This window comes from Protopterus annectens, chromosome 10.part0 (genome assembly GCF_019279795.1).
Source record: "Protopterus annectens isolate FY-2018-M chromosome 10.part0, PAN1.0, whole genome shotgun sequence".
NCBI classification, from domain to species: Eukaryota; Metazoa; Chordata; order Ceratodontiformes; family Protopteridae; genus Protopterus; species Protopterus annectens.
Genome location: NC_056744.1, coordinates 700,496,518 through 700,517,473, shown reverse-complemented (window position 1 = coordinate 700,517,473; position 20,956 = coordinate 700,496,518). Strand labels below are relative to the sequence as shown.

The 20,956-nt window shown below is 40.4% G+C and overlaps 1 protein-coding gene across 3 annotated transcripts in view; it reads right to left on the bottom strand.

Moving 5' to 3' along the window:
* The window catches only part of FGGY (FGGY carbohydrate kinase domain containing), a 2,391,991-nt gene that overhangs the window by 693,061 nt on the left and 1,677,974 nt on the right, over window positions 1-20,956 (bottom strand). The gene's annotated exons all lie outside the window — the stretch shown is intronic.

Here is a 20,956-nt window from a genome sequence, read left to right as displayed (position 1 = left end):
ACTCATTTAGCAGAGTTTAATTAAAAGCATGTATCACTAATTAAAAAAATAGAAAAGTACTTCTGTACTCATCTGAAAAATAATGAACATATATGTGAGAAAACATGTTCAATAAAGATGTGATAAAGGTTTCAAATGAGGTGAACTGACAAGATCTTTTATTCTCAACCTTTTACCTGTAGTCAGACTGGTCAAGAAAGTACATTTTCTTCAACAAAACGGCATTTATGTTTATGTTGTTTGAAAAAATGTGAACTAGATACATGTTCTAGATAAAAGGTACTGTTATTAAAACCTACAAAGATGAGTACACTTTAGTGAAAATGGAGAATGGTCTTTATACCTGCAAATATACTGTAGTAATGAATCACTGTTTGTGTTAACTACCGACAAAGCAGGAAGGGTCTAGACTTAATGATTTCAAAAGAATACTGAATACACAACAATAAGTACATCTGAAAGTTTGAGCTAATGTTTATAGTCTATTATACAACCAAAGTCTTCTGGTCCTGAGATTCTTTTTTTTTTTTTTTTATTTCTGTTCAGTGACTGATTTTAAATACAAGTGGAAGCAAGTGCAAAACCACTGAGACTAATGCTGATCATGACATGGTTTTCTGAAAGACATAACATCCTTTATCAACACCATCAGTTTAAATGCAGTATACAGATCACCTTTCCTTATTTAAGGTAACTGTCTCAAGACACCTGCTACAGAATGCAATGGAAAGACAGCTTCATTATGTAGGATCTACTCCACCACTGGAATAAACATACCAAGTGTGTTAAGTAGTGTAATGCATTACCATCGTTTAACAAGAACCTGGATGACTGGATGGGTACTCGCATATATATCCTGATACTGACTGGCCTGGCCCTTCTTGAGAAAGAGGGTATAACCTGAGGGTGGTTCACAAGACTCAGTCGCCTTGTAACTCATAAGAATCCTATGAATCATTCTCATGACATTAAGCTGTGATGCAGCTATACTAGCCAGATCATACTCTGTGAACAACATGCCACACTGCAGGCAATCCACTTCTGTCCCTCTTAACAGTCCCTGAAGTGATTAATGGGTTTATTAAAAAGTGGAAACGTGGAAAAGAGAACAAGTCTTGGCTGTTAACTGTGACAGCTAAGGCAAGAGGCTTTCTGCATGGTGATTTGTCATGTGTATTTTGATTTTTTCTTCACACTGTGTGCCTGCAATATATTCACCCTTGCAATATGTATTTCAACTGTTGGGTTATGCAGAAGTCAAAATTAATCTGAGACTATCTTATCACATTATTCTTTAAAAAAATCACTTATGCTAATGACTGTACTCATTTAACCCAACTTCAAAACATTTCTACTTCATCTACTTTGCATAATTTCCTGTACTCTAAGTAAAAAAATGAACATTTGATTTGATTTTCTGTGTTTTAGTTCACATACAAGTTATATGATGTGCATGAATTTGTTTTACTATGTAACTCTCTTGCAAGTTTTTTTTCACAAGGGATTCAGGGTATTCAGGTTGGAAACAAACACTGACAGCACAAAACATTAGCTCATATATACAAGATTAACAATAATATTAAATGTTTGAATGCCAAAATGTATCTGCCAGCAGATTATTTACAATTTAGCAGAAAATAAATACAAAATGAGAAAGTGAGAGCTCATCTAATTGATATATACATAAACTCACTACCCACAACTGTCTTCTTTCGGGAGTTAAAGGAAGTAAACAGACATGCCAGGCAGTAGACTCCCTCTTAACCGGCCTCTCTATAACTGGCCTCATCTTTAACCGGCCAACAAATTTCTGCCATAGTCCTAGCAAAAGACAACAGAGAGGAACAACACTTCCACCTCCTCTGGGCTAAATAATGACAGACATTTGAGTTTTAGACTTCATATTCATTAGAAAAATGTATACTAACACAAATCATGTTATTCTAACTGATTTACAACCTATAAATATTATTTTGTATGCTTTTTCTGATTAACCAGCCATTCGTTTTATCCAGCCTAAGGTCCGGTGCCAGCGAGATCTGATAACAGGGAGTCTACTGTATGTGTGGTGATTATATATATATATATATGTAGACAGACACACACATATACACACACACACACACACACACACACACATATATATATATATATATATATATATATATATACATATACATACATATGAGTGTGTGCGTATATGGTCTACTTTGCTTGGTTGAAAGCCCATATACTCAAACTTTTCTTTTGCGAGATGAAAATAACTAAAACTGAAATCCTGAAGTGCAGAGTTGCCCAACGTGGGGGAAATATGCTCTTTTCCCCACTGTAGTGCAATCAGTGCAATCCTGGAATTAGTATATATAGTTTGGGGGTGGAGGGGCACGCCTAGGTGGGTTTCAGATACTATGGTGTATTTTCATGAAGTTTTGGGTAAGTGTTTACTTGCCCTGGGAAAAATGCATGGTTCGGGATTTTAGTTTTCATTATTTTCGTCTTGTGAAAATAATGTTTGAGTATTTGGGCTTTCAAGCAGGCTAAGTATATATATATATATATATATATATATATATATATATATATATATATATATATATATATAAACTCAAACAGTAATTATCTGTATTAACCAGGATATTACAGGCAACATTCAAATGTAACCAAGTGCATATCCAGATCCTTACTAAATTTAGCACTATCAAGATTAGTTTTATAGTAACAGCTGCACCCATAAAACTCAGAAAGCCAGAATAACAGCAACAGAAGCACAGGCCACTGTTGTTACAGTAGTACAGATATTTAAAAGGATGAATCCTAAGACATCCATTACAGCCATCCCTAGTTATACCTCTAACCACCTCCCTAAGGGCTTCCCATAATTTCAGCCTATGAAGGGGTAAAACTGGAAGTTTGAATAATGGGCTTCTTATGAAGCAGACAAGCTGTAGCAAAACAAAGAGAAACTTTACAGCAAACTTTAAAAAACTCCTTTACTGTTTGAGCTATCTGATCCTTTCATTTTAATGCAATGTGCACCCTTGATGTAATAAAAAAGTGCAATATGTGTATTTGAAAAGGGAAGGGAAGGGGATGGTAATGCTGGCGACATCGGGTATCCAACTTCTCATTGATTATTCTTGGAAATGAGTCTCAAGATTCACAGATAATGTACTATGCATCCTGAAAGATAAGAAGAAAACAGTGTTTCTCTAACTCTTTTGAATTTAGGGAACGTTCCCTGGAATTCAGTGAAAAAACATTTAATTGCCATGTGTAGTGCCTATTGCAAATAAGCTAGAATACAAAACTCAAGAAAATACAAATCACAGATGCAATAAGGAAGACCTCATCATTGGCTGATTTGCATGTCTCTGAATTTTGTATAATTGACAAAAGTGCTAGTACTTTTCAGGGGGATTTACTACTGGTGGCACATGTATCATACTGACACAGGCACCACCCTCATCCACTGACTGACACACACACACACACACACACACACACACACACACACACACACACACACACACACACACACACACACACACACACACACACACACATTTCATCAACACATATCCACCATCTCAATACCTTACCACACTACCCAGACACACACATACACACATCTATACACTCACACTCCCTCATCACTTCTTCTCAACTGAGCTTTGCTAAACTTAACATCAATGCAGTCTCTCCCACTGTCTTAATGGGTGAGCATATGAGCATATGAGAAGTTCTCTGAATCACTTGTTTGTACAAATTACTTACTGCAGGCATTTCTGGACCGCATGGCTAATTAGTAGTGGACACTCCACTAGAATGCCTCATTATCATACAGCACATTAGATAGCAAGCCCAGCATGGATTCATCTGAACATGGAAAACCAATGAGGTGGGCCTATCTCTGAAAAGGAAATGGTTACCACAAGGGTAGGGCACTGCTCATGGTAGGGTTTACCAATCACAGTAACTCTGAATCCCAGATGACATGGCTGCAGAAAATGGGGCAAGAACAAACAAAAATGATTAAAACAGAAGAAAACAGTAACTTTGTAAAATTGCTAAGTCTTTCTACTAACCATTTTTGGTAAAAGCATAACATTGTACTTGACTGTACAATAACTGATATTACCGAGGCCTACTTTTAGCTCAGATGACTCTAGTGGAATAGCATCTTTTTTGAGACTTGTATTTCTGAAAAAAAATTAAACAAAAACGGCCTTAAAATCAGTCACTAAAGAAACAACATTATTCATGGCTTGTTAATTTGTATTCATTTAAGTTTGTTAGCTGGGCATGTGAGCTGGCTGAAATACCCTTTTCAGTTACTATCTATGCCAGCAGGCAGGGAAATATACATAAATGGATCAAGCAAAGACACTTACAGAACTATAATAAATTATTGCACTAAAGGTACTGAATACAAGAATTGTGAGTGACAGAGAATACATATCTGCAATCAGTACAGTAAAACATAGTTATAGGAATAATAAACAGCTGTACAGTACACAATATATGCATAAAATGTGTTAAATCAAAGAGCCATGTAGATTACTATTAAAGAAATGGAGGGCTTTACATGAAAAAAAAATGTCTTTACATGTATAGCATTCCTTTATTAAACATAACAATATGGCAGCCAACTTTGTTGTTATAGAAGGTGAAGTCCTGAGTACGATCCTTGTAATCCAAGTTTGGTTAGTGGCTTGGATGCCTGCTAGAGTTGGAAGAGGGATGGGAAGAGTGAAGTGACATCATTGGCTTACCTTTCTTTGGGGAGAAGATATGAGAGCACATGACTGGGGTTCATAGTCTAAAGACAGAGTTCATTGTGGAAGACAAGAGACCACATAAGAGCGCTGACTCCAAGGGGAGCAGGACAATTTTGAGAGGATGCATCACTTGTAGAAGTCAGACACATACCCTTACTGATTCCCATTACATGCCAACTCCTAGTGTATGTTACTGGATGTGCACCTTAGAGTTATGGCTAAAATACAAAAAAAATGATGATTGTCTAAAAAAAAGATAGCCTCTCTCAGCTGGCTGTCATCCCTGGTGAAGGGAGAATGAATGCTTCACTTAACTTAAAATGGAAACTGATGGTTAGCAGGCAGTGGAGGAAAAGTAAGTGTGTGTGTGTGTGTGTGTGTGTGTGTGTGTGTGTGTGTGTGTGTGTGTGTGTGTGTGTGTGAGGAGAGAGAGGGTCAGTTTGTGTGTATAAATATATGAAACTGGCACTCCACAGACGCATATTCTTTGGCACTTATTTGGAAACAGCAAATCTAAAAGACAGAACTGTTTCATGATTGTGGCATTACTACTCATCATAAGATCATAGGATTATAGGATCACAGTAGATTACTAAGCTATCGACCCGGAGGTCATTTCAAGCCTAGCTGTTTCATCTGAATGTCATACTACAGCAATGTTAGTAAATACCCAAGACTGCATTTAGTAATGACTGCCCATGTTCTGGAGGGTTGTGGGTGCTATTCCCAGTAAGAATTTACGGTGTCCCATCCACCTGTCCAGGTTCCTTTTGAACACTGTCATAGAGATGCTCTGTTTCACATGAATGGGTAGCCTATTCCAAAGACATGGCAGGCACTGAGAGATAAATCTGGCCCTCCAGCATGTCCTATTTAAATCGCAGGCCCTATGGGTGGTCCTAATCTCGTTTGATTTAGGGATATGCAGCAAGTTCATTAGGTTTGGGTCTGAGATTGCTCTGTAAGCCAGACATAAGTCTCCCCTAAGAAGTCTACATGATACAGAGTAAATTGACAAGGACTTTAGTCAGTCTGTCTACAGCAAGTGCTGGAGTTCCTTGATCTTTTTTGTTAGAAACCTTTGAGGTCTCTCCAGTTGCTGCAGGTGCTGAACGGGACATTATACTCAATTATGGGCAGGATTAGTGCTGAGGGGTTATAACTTCTTTTGCTCTCGAGGCTATGCCTTTACTAATCAAGTGTGCTACATAGAAAGCCTTCTTTACTACAGTAGACACATGTTGGTAGAAGTTAAGATCCCGGTCAACTTGTGAACACAACTCCCTTGCCACTTTGTGGGTACTTAAGGTATTGTTGCTGATTTGATAGTGTGAAGGGACATTGTTTTTGCTGAAGGGAATGATGATGCATTTCACTGCATTCAGTTTGAGACTGTGACTAAGGCATCAGTCATTGGTCTGTGTAAGACCTTCTTGGAGTATAGTGACATCATTTGGGGATTCAATAATTGCACCTAGTTTGCAGCTGTCTGGAAACTTGGTCAGCCACAACCCCTTAGTTTTGGCCTAAACTTCTGAGACGTATATACCAAACAGTACGGGGCCCAGCACTGATCTTGTGGCACCCTGCTGGTGACAGGTCTGCTGGTTGATGTGAAGTCACCTACTTTTGAAAGTGTATATCCAGTTTGTGAGTCAGTTGGCAACCCATCTTACAACAAAGGGGTTTACATTCAGTTTGCGAAGTTTACCAGTAATGCATGGGTGTGGGATTGTGTCAAAAGTCTCTGACAAGTTGAGGTATGCTTTGCACACAGATTTGCCCTCGTCAATGGCCCTGGTCACATTTTTGAAGAAATCCACCAGATTTAACAGGCAGGATCTGCCCTTGATGAAGCCAAATTGGGCTGGATCCAGGGTTTGGAGGTTGCCTATGTCTTTATTTATGAGGTCCATAATGATTCATTCCATGGCCTTACAGATGAGGCTGGCCAGGCTTATTGGTCTGTTGTTAGGCCACCTTTGTGGAGGGGAAAAATTGTTGCTGTTCTACATTCCACAGGAACAAAGCCTGTGGTTAGGCTATGACTGAGAAGGGTACTTAATGGTGATGCTAGTTCATGTTTTAGCCTGTTTAGAAGACAGCCTAGGATGCCATCTGGTCCAATACAGGCTGTGTTTTTTGCTTTGGACAAGGCTTTAATGACCTGAGTTTCAGATATATAGGGTGGGAGGGAGGTTTGGGGCAAAGTTTGTGATAAGTTTGAAGGGGATAAGGAAGTGAAATTTTCACCCAACCTATCCACTAGCAGGTTTGCTAACTCTATGGGGTCAGTGTGTGTGTGATATTACTAGTCACTAGATCTGCACATGGTTGGGTCCTAGCTTTTAGGCTACGTATGTAGCTGCAAAAGGCCTTATGGTTATCCTTGGCTGTGCTTGCTAAGTTTTTCTTAAAGATGCTGTTGGAGGATTTGGCATGTTATCTTATTTGCCTGTTTCTTATTTGCCTGTTGAGGCTGAGGAGGGTGCTTTTTCATTACTGGGGCCTCACCTTTGTTTTCTTGAACAGTAACTTTTTGCATTTATTGTAAAGTTTGTTGAAGCCGGATGTCCACCATGGCGACTAGTTTTTAGTTGGGGCTGTAGCTTTTGATTCTTTCTGGTACAGCCAAGTGCAAACATTTATGCAAGTCATTGTACAGGGTTTAGTGTAAGCTTTGGTGTAGTTACCACTTCCAGCTGGGGTAAGGCTTGGAATGCATGAATACCTTCACCTAGGAGGGTATAGTTTGTCTTGGTAAAGTTTTTTAGTATGACATCTCTCTTTGTGTGTCCTGGTGTTAGTGCCAGCTCAAAAGTGAGTGATTTGTGGTCAGATTTAATTAATGAGGGTCCAACAGTTGCAGCAGTGCATCTGTTTGTCATATTAGTGAGGACCGGTTCTAGTATGTTTGTTCCTCTTGTCGGGGTATGGACAATTTTTTCCATATCATTTGAGTTAACAAAGTCAAGGAAGTTTTGCACTAGTGAGTAAGGGCTAGAATAGGTTTCCTAGTGGATGGTGGGATAATTGAAATCCCCCATAACCAGAGTGCTTGGGAATATTTGGATTGACTCCAGTTTGGTCAAGTAGGCTTCATGTATGTAATGACCCATGGAGGGGGATCTATAACTGGCTATGAATTGAATGGGGGTCTTACCCACAGTAACCTGAACTTGGAGTAACTCCATAGAGTTGTCCAAACTAGATGTGAGGTGAATTTATCTCTAACATAGATAAAAACACCACCTCCTTTGATTCTCACATGTTCATTTTGTGGTCTGTAGGTGTGGAAGGCATTGTAGCCCTTCAAGGCTGGGGTACTCTGATGCCTTGAACCAGGTTTCTGTGTCTGCACAGACATCTACACCCTCTAGTAATAGAAGTGCTTCTATGGTGTGCAGTTTTTGGTTCAAGTTCCTAGCATTTAACAGCATGACCCTTATTCTGTTATGGTTTGCATACTTCATGTCAATATGTTTGTTTTTGAGACCTTGCCTAAAAAAGGCACCATGAGGGAGGCAAGAAAACCTAGTGGTGTCAGGCGCAAACTGTCTGTGGCAAAACATTGAGATTTGTTGACCATGACTTCCCATGCTGACAGAAACTGGATCCCCTTTGAATGACACCAAAAACTAAGTCAGTTATAATATCAATCATTTTTTGTTTATACTGTGGCATCATTTTAGGTGAGGGTAGTATGCTGCTCAAGGCTAGGGACATACCTGCCACGAACACATACTCAGACAGCTCAATCGTGTTTCTCTTCATGTAGACCAATGAGGTACGTCTCAGGTCCTTTACTCCAACATGAACTATGACAGAGTCATAATGGCATTTGTTGCTGAGAGACTTGAATGCATGTGTGATCTGATGAATCCTGGCACTGGCCAGGCAGCTGACCGTGACCTTCTCCTTAACCAACTTGGTGAGTGGGACATCCATGTATCTCACTATGAAGTCTCCAATGACAAGAAAATTAGTTTTTTTGAGTGTTACACCTTACAGGCTTGATAGGTGAGACATTGGTGTTACTATGTGTCATGGATGCTGTGGGATCTGTGTTAGTTGTAGCAATCTTGTGTTTTAGAGGTCTCTGGTGTTTCAGCAAGTTTTTTCAGAGAACCTCCGTATATGTTGATTTTTGTGTCCAATGCATACTATGTGTATGAGAAGAGGTACTATATGCATGAGTAATGGTGGATGGGATGACAACCTCTTCAATGTTACTGTTTCGAATGCGAGAGAGCAGGGATTCAATATTCTTGTAGATACATCTCTCTCACTCTGTACTAGAATGAGTTATTAGTAGAGAGTTATCAGTTTACATGAGGCATTTGTTACACTGTCTTAGGAGACCCAAGTAAACAACATTGGCAGGAGAAACAAGGGTAGTCCAGCTGTCCATAATGCTAGGTTAGAGAACTATTATCACAAAGGGGGAGCTTTTCAGGACCGATCAAGGAGGTGCTCAGTGGATGGATATTTCTGCCAGGGGGGGTTTATTGGTAGTTTAATAGGTCACAGCTTACTAACAATACTTCTTTGACCAGAAAAGTACTAAGAAATTGGACTATACTAATGTGCTACAGCAGTATCTAAGGTAAAAATTGTCAGATTTATCTGTTCGGCTATGGTGCACAATTGCACGGAAGTGCGCAATGCTGCACGACGTGCAAACAAGCAGAAACCTGCTCAAACACAAGGCTTAAATGCTAGAATCTAAAAACTTGAAAAAACTTTAAAAAGGTTCAAAAGGACCAATGAGGATGCTTACTCCAAGCCCTAGACCAACCACCCTTCACCAGACAGGTTCCAATCAGCATACTTCTCTCACTAGAGTGCAGAAGGGCCCTTTCCAATCATAGATGGCCTGGAAAATGTTCTCAGAACAAACAGCCACTACAAACAGATCCAGATGCAGCAAACCTGTATCTGGACTATGTTACAGCTACTACCTTCCCTAGTTTCCACTGTGGGTTAATTTCCTCCTGTGTCGAGGTGGTACAGCTGTGGAGTTGGCATATAAGTTTGGGGGGGCTTAAAATATGTTTTTCAGCCTCTTTTTGGGGGTAGTGAAGTTTAGGGATTCCAATCCTCACCAGCTTGTATTTCAAACACTCATAGTGGAAGCTTTAAAAACAGGACATTAAAACATTCATAACTATTTTAACATATCAGACTGGATGATTTTACTTGTTTTTACATTATTTGTGGCTGGTTATCTCATTTGTACTGTTATCAAATATTATTGGTTGTTTTAATATTATAACTTGCATATTGGGTCTTTATAATTGCTGTTTTCTAGTTTTATTTCCTGTTTGAAGAGGTTCTGTGCATTAGAACAAAAATGGCATGCATTAAAATTCTACAGATCAAGCTCCGGTAATACAAGTGTCTACACGATAATTGCTTAAAACCAGGTTTGACATTGTTTACTGAATTACAAAATTTTAGTCATCTACCTTTATTTGTTCTGAGCTACGATAACTAGATTTTAGCATGACTGCTTATGTAATGGTACCATGTTAGGAGAAGACCTGGACACTGTGTAACTTACAGGCCTGACCTGTACAACAGAAGTTATGTATACATTGCATACAAGGTACTGTACATCCAGTTGCAATAGGAAACAGAAATCATAGGTAGCACATTCCATCAGTGCAAACAGCTCTGTTAAAATGCCATACTGACTTTTCATGTAGAAATCACATAAAAAGTGAATGTAAACACAGATATCATTTCTAATCAAAGCACCTGTAAAAATGTTTACTACTTATACTGTTTCACCTAAATCATAACCTGTTACATTAGTTTACAAATGTAACAGAACCACAGTAATAATGTTAAACTCTGCAGTATGTTTCTGGGTCCAGTTCAGATAATGATACACCTATTTACAGGGGATAACTGCAGCTAATCACAAGGTAAAACTGTGCACCCCAGGCTCTGCCTGCAAATGGTCCACTGAGATCAGTGTACTACCTTGATAAACAAATATAAATAAATAAGATCATTATTCATAATTGGGATCACTCTGCATAAGTTGCTTGTGACTCAGTAGTCCCTATTGGACATACATTTTCCAGCAAATTATTACAGATAATGACATTCGTTTGATGTTTCATGATAGAGTCTGCTCCCTTAAGCTACTTTATCAAGTATAATGACTAAATATTGCATTTTTACTATTAATACTTTCAATATTATAACAGTAATAGAGTGAAGTAACTTGTCATTTTTGGAATAACGACTTCAGATAAAGGAACAAATGCTGACAATATATTTTACAGATAGCAGAATGAACAAGAGGGGCACCTCATGTATGTGAATCTCGGTCCACTGATGGGCATAATTGATAAATGTCAATGAGACTATGGACACCAGATATGGAAGGTGCCCTGGATGTGGCCTGACAACAGATGAAAGTGGTGTTTTGACTGTTGCATCATTATGTTAAACAGGTCAGATTGTCAAGTGATGGTCACGGTGAGTCCTAAAAGCACAATGTGATGCAATAATGTTGTTTCAACAAACAGTGGTAGATAAGTAAAATAAGTCTGTGGAATTAAGCAGTCGAACAGTACAAACTGAAGACACTCTGGAGGACATAAAGTAGGCAGAAACATCTGTGCTTGAGTGGGATGCTGGGCAGTGATCAAGGGGTTGAATGTAGTTTGTGAAAAATGGACTAGATGCTCCAAGACCTCAGTAGGTACCAAAAAGGCTTACAGACAGCCATCACTGCTGGTTGAGAGAGACCATGCTCAAATGAAAGTGATTTGGGATCATTTTTACACCTGACATGAAAAGAAGCAGGTCTTGCTACAGCTCTGGTGGTGGTGGATGGAAAAAGTACAGTTGTGTACACTTACCATAAATGTAGATGTTTGAGTGTATTCACTGTTGCAGTCATCACACTTGGGTTATCCTGCCAGGGGTAGCCCTTATTCGGCCCAAATACCAGAGGTTTAGTATTTCTGCATCAGTTGCTGTCACTTCAGGACTAACGGCAGGTGGTCAGGGGTATAAAAACAGGCAGCCGATGCCATTACATCAGTTTTTCTTGCCCCAAATGTCAGGACCCCCCAAATAGGGAGCTAAGTTATGGTGGAAAAACACCACCAGTAAAAAGTAAATACTAATAGCCCTGTAAGGAGTGAGGAAGAGAGACAGAGAGAGAGAGAGAGAGACAAGGGGGCTGGAGGGTGGGAAACCAGGACTGCAGCAGTGAATACACTCGAACATCTACATTTATGGTAAGTGTACACAAGTGCAGTATGTTCTTCATGTTTCACTGTTGCAGTCATCACACACGGGTTGATTCCCAAAGCTGAAGAATGGGTGGAGGCAGTCAAGAAGAGTTGGGGCTGGCTAGTATGCCCTGCAGGACTGCTGTTGCAAAGCCCGCCCTGGATTTGGAAAAGATAGGCAGGTGGTAATACTTGTTGAAGGTATGAACAGAACTCCAAGCAGCAGCTTCCAGAATGTCCCTGGTAGGGACTCCTCTGAGAAAGGCTGTAGAGGTTGAAGTTGCCCTAGTGGAATGCTTTTTGACCCCCTGAGGGGGTGATTTCCCATGGTGTTTGTAGCAGAAATGGATACAGTGTGCTATCCATTTGGAGATGGTTTGCTTTGATATGGTCTTGCCCTCTGCCCCTGGTGCAAAGCTGACTCGTAACTAGTCAGATTTCCTGAAGGGCTTAGTCCTATCAAGGTAGAATCTGAGCTATCTGTGCACATCTAAAGAGTGCAGGATCCTTTCCCCCTTATTTTTAGGATTAGGGAAAAAGGTGGACAAATGGATAGACTGGTTGAGAGCCACACTGGACATCACTTTAGGCATAAAAGTTGGATTAGTCCTGAGGAAGACCCTGTCAGCATGAAAAATAATGAAGGGTTCCACAGCCATAAGTGCTTGTAGCTCAGACACTCTTCTAGCTGAAGTAATGGCCAGAAGCAGGGCTGTTTTCCAAGAGAGGAATTTTAACTCTGCTGATGCTGCAGGCTCAAAGGGGGGTAGCATGAGCTTTTCCAACACAAAATTAAGGTCCCAAGCAGGGGTGGGGGGTCTTCTTGGTGGCCTTAAGTTGTTAGCCCCTCTCAGGAACTGCTTGATGAAAGTGTGAGAGAAGAGAGGTGGCTCAGTGCTGCAATGAGCAGAGATGGCAGCGGCATGGATCTTAATGGAAGAGAAGGACAGGCTTCTGTGGAGTAGGTCTGCTAGGTAATCCAGGATGAGAGGGAAGGAGGGCTGTGTTGTATCCGCTCCTTTAGTGTGAATCCAGGAACAATACCTTTTCCACTTATCAGCATAGGATTTCCTTGTACTGGGTTGTCTGGCTTCACGTATGACATCCAGCACCTTTTTGCTTAGGCTGGCCACTGGAGGAGAATTCAGGGAATAAGCCAGGTTGCAAGGTTCAGGGTCTGCAATTGCGGATGCAAGATCCATCCCTCCTGCTGAGTCAGGAGGGTTGGGATCTGGGGTAGGTGCCATGGGGGCACTGGTGACAGACTGCGCAGTAGTGGGTACCAGTGTTGGCATGCCCAGTCCAGGGAAATCAGGATTGCCCTTGGTCTTTCCTGCCTTATGTTGAGTAATACTTTTGTAAGAAGAGACAGAGGGGGAAATGCATAGATTGAGAGGTTTGCTGACTGGAAGGATAGGCTATCCACTTTCCAGGCCGTGCTGTGAGGTATCCTGGTGTAGAATTTGCTGAGCTGTTGGTAGTTGGGGGAGGCAAATAGGTCCACCTTCGTGGTACCCCATTTCTGGGTCACAAGGCTGAAAGTGTTGTGGTTTAATTGCCACTCATGTGGGTCTAGGAGATTTCTGCTTAACTTGTCTGCCAGAGAGTTTTGTTTGCTTGGCAGGAATTGAGCTTGCAAGTGAATATGCATGGCTGACGCCGTGTTTCACAGGGTCATGGCTAGCCTGCAGAGTGGGTTTCCTCCTGCTTGTTGATGTGCCACATCACTGTGGTGTTGTCGGTTTTGATTAGTAGGGGTCCCGGTGAGAGTAGGGATCTGAAAGCTGTCAGAGCGTGCTGAACAGCTAGCATCTCTTTTTAGTTGATGTGCAGATGAATTTGGTTTGGGTTCCAGTGGCCGTGAATGCACCTGCCGTCCAGATGTGCACCCCAGGCACAGTCTGATGCATCTGTGGTTAGGGTCTGGGTGGTGTGAGGTTGTGTAAAGGGAAGTCCCTTGTTGTGGTTGCATGCTGCTGCCAACTAAAAAAACTCTTTCCTTAGACAAGGTATTATAGGTATGATAGTTTCCAGGTTCTGAGAATGTTGGCACCAAAAGTACCATTGAAGTTTCCTCATATGCAGACTGGCATATGGAATTAGTAGAATGCAGGAGGCCATGAAACCTAGAGCCTGCAGGATTTTTCTTTTGGATAGCTGGGTTCTGGTGGCCATTTGAGTGAAGTAGCCTGTCAGATAGGCTTGTTTTTCTGGAGTAAGGAATGCCATTTGGGATGCTGTGTCCAAGCTTGCTCCCAAGAATACAATTTTTTGACTGGGGACTAGTTTGGATTTCTTTTCATTGATAGTGTACCCAGGCATTTTGTGAAAACTCTGGGAGCAGTGGATAAGCCAAAGGGAAGTGCAGCGAACTGATAATGCATAGATCCTGCCCTGAAACATAAATATTTCCTGCAGAAGTCCCCGAATGGGATGTGCAGATAGGCCTCCTTTAGTTCTAGGGTGGCTAATCAGACATCTTTGGACAGCACAGGGAGAAGCTGCTGTAGGGTGAGCATTTTGAATTTTGGTACCACCAGGAAGGTATTTAGAATGGATATATCTATGATTGGGCACCAGGTGCCCCCTTTTCTGGGTACCAGGAAAAGTCTGGAATAAAAACATTGGCCTATCTGTTCTGCAGGAATAGGCTGAATTGCCCTTATGGAGAGCAGGGACTGAACTTGTTTTTTTTGCCTCTGTCCACTGGTTTGGAGGAAGGTCTGTGAACCCTTTTGGGGTTGGCAGCGTGTGGAAATAAAATTTGTTCCCCTGGGATACTATGTTGAGGACTTGTCGATCGTCTGTGATGGAGGTCCAGTTTTTTGCATGGTGGGCAAGTTCTCCTCCTAGGGGCACGAGCAATTGGGAAGAGGTGAGGAGTGGAGTTGAGAAATCATTGTGAATTCTTTCCGTAAGGGGGTGGCTTAGCACTCCCTGCTTTAGAAGTGGAGGTACTCCATTCTTTAGATCTCTGCATACCCTGAGACTGTAATATGGGGGGGGGTCTGTTTCCCCTGGATCTACTTTGAGATGGCCTTGAGGGGGCTGGAAAGTACCAATGTTTTGAGGGGCAATGCCTACTGAATCTTGGAGGCTGCACTTGCAAAAAAAACTTTGACTGTCTGCATAGACTTAGCCTTTTCTTCCATCTTTTTTAAAATCTCTTCTGCTTTGGTGCCAAACAGACTGTCCTTGTTCAGAGGAACGTCCAATAATTTTGATTTGACACGGTCTGGCAAGGTCTGCTCCTTAAGCCAGGCATGCCTTCTAAGTACAGAACCTGTGACTGCTGCCCTGCAAGATGCTTCTAGGGCGTCAAACCCACATTGCAGCGTATGCTTGCTGACTTGGTTTGCAGAATGCATAAGCTCCTGTAATTCTTTATTTTCTGCCCAGTCAGGAAAGGTTGATCATTTTTGCTTAATAAGTTGTACAGTATGTTGCTGGTATTTCAGCATGTGGAACAGACAATTCAATGCTCTAATGGCGAGAGGTGCAGAGGTGTAAACTTTTTTACACCATCTGTCTAAAGCTCGGGAATCCATGTCCGAGGGGGTGGGATTCTTAGCTGTAGTTGCTTTTATTCCTTTAGGTCCTTGGGAGATGACCTCTTGGTCAGCAGTAGGATTTTTAATGAGAAATTTGTGAGAGTCAGGGACTCTGTTGTACCTGTCAGGTTTTCTTGAAGCAAGTAAAGTATCAGGAGTTAGACTGGATTCCATAAAGATATCATCCACAACATCCAGAACAGGAGGGATAACTAAGGGTCTGTGCTGTGGTAAATCTAAAAATTCCCAGAGTCTCTTTTTAGACTGCGGATAATCCTGGCATTCCCAATGGAAATGCTCTCTCAAAGTATGTAGGGTTTCACCAAAAGAAAAATACTCTGGAGGGGAGGCAGAAGGAATGGATTCCTCTGCATCTGAATCCTCACAGGCAGATAACGGCATGTCTTCATATTCAGAAACCTCAGAGTCGTCGGACTCTTGGTCAGATAAAGCTGCTGGGGACAAGTCTCTTTTCTTTTAGCAGGGGAAGGCTGGCTTCCCCTAATCAGCATAATCAGGTCTTCTGCCATTTTAAGTAACTGATATTGTGGTAAGGAAGCAGGTGCTTGAGTTTGGATCGTCGTTTTTTTTGGGCGTAGCTTGTACTCTTGGTCTTAGAAACTCGGTAGTTTTAGAAAGAAATGAGGACTCAAAAGAAGTCGTCGCTTTGTGTCGAATATCAGTAGTGCAAAGAACTTCCTCAGAAGCTGGTGTCTGCACAGCGGCTCTGGACCCATCCAAGTTAGAGACATCCACAGGTTCCGTAGTCAAAGAAGAGTCTCAGCATACCGGACTCCGAAGAGTCTCGGTAGTGGCCTGCGAATCCATCTAAGCGGGCACCAGGGGCTGCAAAAGCACCTCATTGAGTACCGGCAAACTGGCGACTAGCTTAATGGAAGTGTCATCAGCAGTTTTGGACCTGTGCAGTCTGTCTCTGTCTTTCTCCTTACTTTTTTTGGAAGATCGGTAGTCGGATGGCTTATCGAAGCCATTTCGGAATACAGAAATCGAGAACGAAAGTATTTAGCTACAATAAGGGCCCGACGATGAATAGTTTGGGCATTGAACAAAGCACAAAACTGACAGAGAGGTACGTCACGGTCTGGGCCTAAACAGGTGATGCAGTAAGAATGGAAATCTCAGTGTGGTATTTGCTTTCCACAGGCGAGACAATTGTTAATTTTTTCTGACATCGGTTAGAGCAAGAAAAAAGGATCCTAATGGGGTACTTAGCTTTAGAAGACTTCAAGATGATTCAATGATGACTCAGTTTTGGAAACGAAAACTCAGGTAGCGGCCGACCGGCATTAGTGCAAACTGCTTCTGCTTTGGGCTCCTTGGCAAGAAAGACTGATGTAATGGTGTCGGTTGCCTGTTTTTATACCTCTGACGACCTGATGTCAGTCCTGAAGTGACAGCAACAGATGCAGAAATACTAAGCCTCTGGTATTCGGGCTGACTGAGGGCTACCCCTAGCAGGATAACCCAAGTGTAATGACTGCAACAGTGAAACACGAAGAACATCTTGCGTTTGTGGATCATGATTTCCGGGAGACTACCATGTAACAGTACATGCAGTTTTCCACTTTCATAAAAGATTGTCAGCAGTATAAGTGAAGGTACAACTGATCATTTCCAGAGATTCTAAATGTGTTTTGCCCAAAACAGAGGTGGCCATTCATCTTTAGTTGTCGATGGACAGGCAGCAACAGCTGTTGTAGTTTGTTGGATTACACAAGTGAAGAAAATGTAATTGAGAAGGATAAAGGGAAAGAATTCTTAAACATTTCTGAAACTGAGGAAGAATTTGAAGCAGTAATAACTGTAAGATGCACACTGTGAAGTCTACTATGACCACATGAATGGACATAGTTTTGGTAGATACTGACTAATGTTGCCAAGATGTTTGTACTGCTTGGAAATGTACTAAAACAGGACTACATTAAAGAGGAAAATGCTAAAATGTTTTCATTTGGTAACAAGCTTAAAAATACAGTTTCCCTAGGAACTAAATCAAAGGGTAGTGCAATAAAAACTCCTGTTACTAGCAAGATGAGGCTCAGAGGCTACACTGAGAATGTACGAGCTTGCAGTTTTCATCCTGTCATAACCTGACAGCTGCCTTTGAACTTGATTTAGTGTTGTACCAAAATCCTTGATGGGAAAATGATTTCCTCTGCAAAAGCAACTTTAAGAACTTTTTATGGAGTCAGGATGCTAAGATGGACACAATATCCACAGTATGTTTTTTTTCCAGCTGATTAAAAGCATGTTGAAACTACCACCGAGTGACAGGTTTCAAACTACTATCCATCCACCCCCCCCCCCTTTCTCATTTTTGCACATGGGGTTGGGATGTCACTTCAAGAGCAACAATCATCTAGAACCAGGGTTTACATTGCTTTAATTTTAAATCAATAGTATTCAAGAGCAATGATAAAGGTAATTACGCATGAAATGGGATTAAAAATTATATATATTTGTGCTCAACTTTCAAGTTTTCAAAGGGTATAGGTAATGCCTGAAGGGTTACTATTAGTAAGGGTTAATATGCGTCACTGTATTTATAGTACTATATACTGTGACAATAATTTCCTAAATGGTAGATGAGTTCTCCTCGTAACAGTGAAGTGAAACACTGTTCAGGACTAATCATCTGTATGGATATTAAACATGACTATGCTCAGGTCTCTGATCATAACCAATATATATTTTGAAAACATGGATATAATTAGTAGTTATATTTGGACAGACCTGAGCATAGTTCTTTGTAGAACATGAAACTTTATATGCTACATGCATTACCAAACACAGGAAAAAAGAACAAGGGCATGAAATGATTTACAGCTCTAAAAGCCATAAAATCAGTGGACAGAGGCAAAGAGTCTGTCTGATAAACAAATGGCGGTACTTACGTATTATCGCAACCAGATTTTTGCGATAATACGGCTTGCTTCCCGGTGTGTGACTGTAACCAGAAATGTATGCAGAATCACACAGGGAATGTTATCTGTAAAAAAAAAACACTCTGTTGAGGTAGGAGTAGTGTAGTACTACAAAAATGACTGCTTGTTTGAACCTATGCCGTTTCCCGACATCATGTCAGTCTTAGTGCTTTTCCAAGTCCTGTTATGTGTGCACGCAACAGAGCAGAGCCGTGTCTGCAGCATATATTCCCTTCCCCAGAACTAGCAGCCCAAAAGGGGTAAAAAGCAACTGACAGTTCACACACCATTCAAAAAGGGGGAGAAAGGTAACACCTACAGACGTGATTCAGTTATTATTAAACACACACATCACAGAAAGCAGGGAGTGTGAAATTTTCATGTGAAAATGCAGAAGCGCGAAAGACTGTTTCAGGAAAAGTAAAATCTTACAACCTGCACGTTTGCTACGGGGGACAAAAACATAGAGACAGCCGGTCAAAATCTTTCAGATGACAAAAATAAAATCTGAGTACTGGCGATGAACATAAGGATGGTATATTCCCGATTAACTTAGCCTATATTGCGCTTGTAATCAGGAAGGCAGGATCTACCATGAGCTGCATGCAGCAGTATGTAGTTCACTGGCAAAGTGAGACATGCCAGTCAGGACTCCAAAATTTGGCAGTTAGTCCGCTCCCTGCCTCAAAACCATGTGTGCCACAATTTAACTTACTTACTTACACTCCCTTTTCCAGCTTAATAAACCTGCTGTCTCAGACATGGGACTAAATTCGCAACCGCGAAAATCTGGTTGCGATAATACGCAAGTACCCAAATGGCTTTAAAAGTTGTTAGTTACTTCCCTTCTACACTTTCTTTTCATGGAAAGTGGGTAACAGCTTCCAGAGCTGTGAAAATGCTTGGGACACTGTTCTATGTTGGGTTCTGTTGCACTTGTGGTTAGAGTTTAACTGTGTTGAATGGTGCTTAACATGTTTTCTTATGCTCCTTTCTTAAATAAAAAGGGTGGTTCACAGTTGTCTTATTCCTGAATTTGGAGCATAACTGCAGCATTCCACAAACTACATTATTATTATTATTATTATTATTATTATTATTATAAGACTGTTTGGTTTGTTAAAATGTGATTTGCATTACATCTATTTTGTAGGCTTAGAATTATGCCCAATACTGAACCAGCATCATTTAAGAGAGTATACTTAAACAGCTAGGCATAATGAACGACTCAAAATATTATGTTTTGTGTTTATGTCTGTTCACAGTACAGAATGTTTCCAGCTGTCCTGAGTCAAGGAAATTTCAAAGTGGTTGTTAAAAGATTTGTATGACATTAGCTTCATAATTTTATATTCAGGTTCAGCTTTGTATCTGTGCCAACAAGAGTTTTGTACTACACAGGTGTCATAATATTACATGTATGCGTAATGATAAATAGGTGCCTTTTTAAAGGGAAATACACAATCTGGCACAATAAAATATTTTGCTTGTTTTGATTATGTTCATGACTGTATCTTGCTGGTTAAAAGTTTTACAGTTAACGGGAAGTTAGTTCGGTGTTACAAAATAGCAAAGTATAGTTATTGAGGATGACCAAAGGACAGAATGGTCATAATAACTTTATAGAGTAAAACAATTTTAAAGATATAATTATTTAATAATCACTAAATAACCTTTAAAATAAGGATGGGAATACATTCCTTATAAAAGGGTATTACTGTTTCATTCCCCTTTGTTTACTGTGAGCTTAACCACATTTATAAGATGCAAGTAGTTCACAGATGATTATTATTACTGGATCTAATAAGTGGCATTTAAGCCCATAATGAAAAATGAGGTTTTTTACATCAAGTCTCTGTATAGGGCTTTCAGCTAGTTAAGACATGAAATTAACATTACAGGGTATATTATTATTTCATAACTCATACCAGACACAGCACTATAATTTATAAGGTTTACTGAAATTACTGTTGCAAGAAAAATATCTAGGCAAATTTCTAATGAGACAAGGATTGATGTTCAAAGTAGAACTGCAGTTTATTTATTTTATTTATTTATTTTACATTTGTTGACCGGGCTAGTCCAACTGGATATATTTCCATTTTCAGCAGAGGCCCGGGGAGAAAAGCTCACATGGGCTATAAAGGTACACAGACTTCAGAGTGATGATCGGCACATTAGTTGCCTGAAAAAATCACTGTGTCAAATGGTTATCTGGATAGCATAATATGTTAAATTGCTTAACAGATAGCTAGAGTCAGAGATTTACAATGTTAAAAAGGTTTAATGGAATGAAACTTTAATTATGGTTACTCCCCTATTTCACTGCATAGGTCTGGAAATGGAAACATTTTGGGAAGTAGTACCACCTCACTTTGGAATTTCAAATAAGTATTTGCTTCGTTAGAAATGAAAACATATGGTAT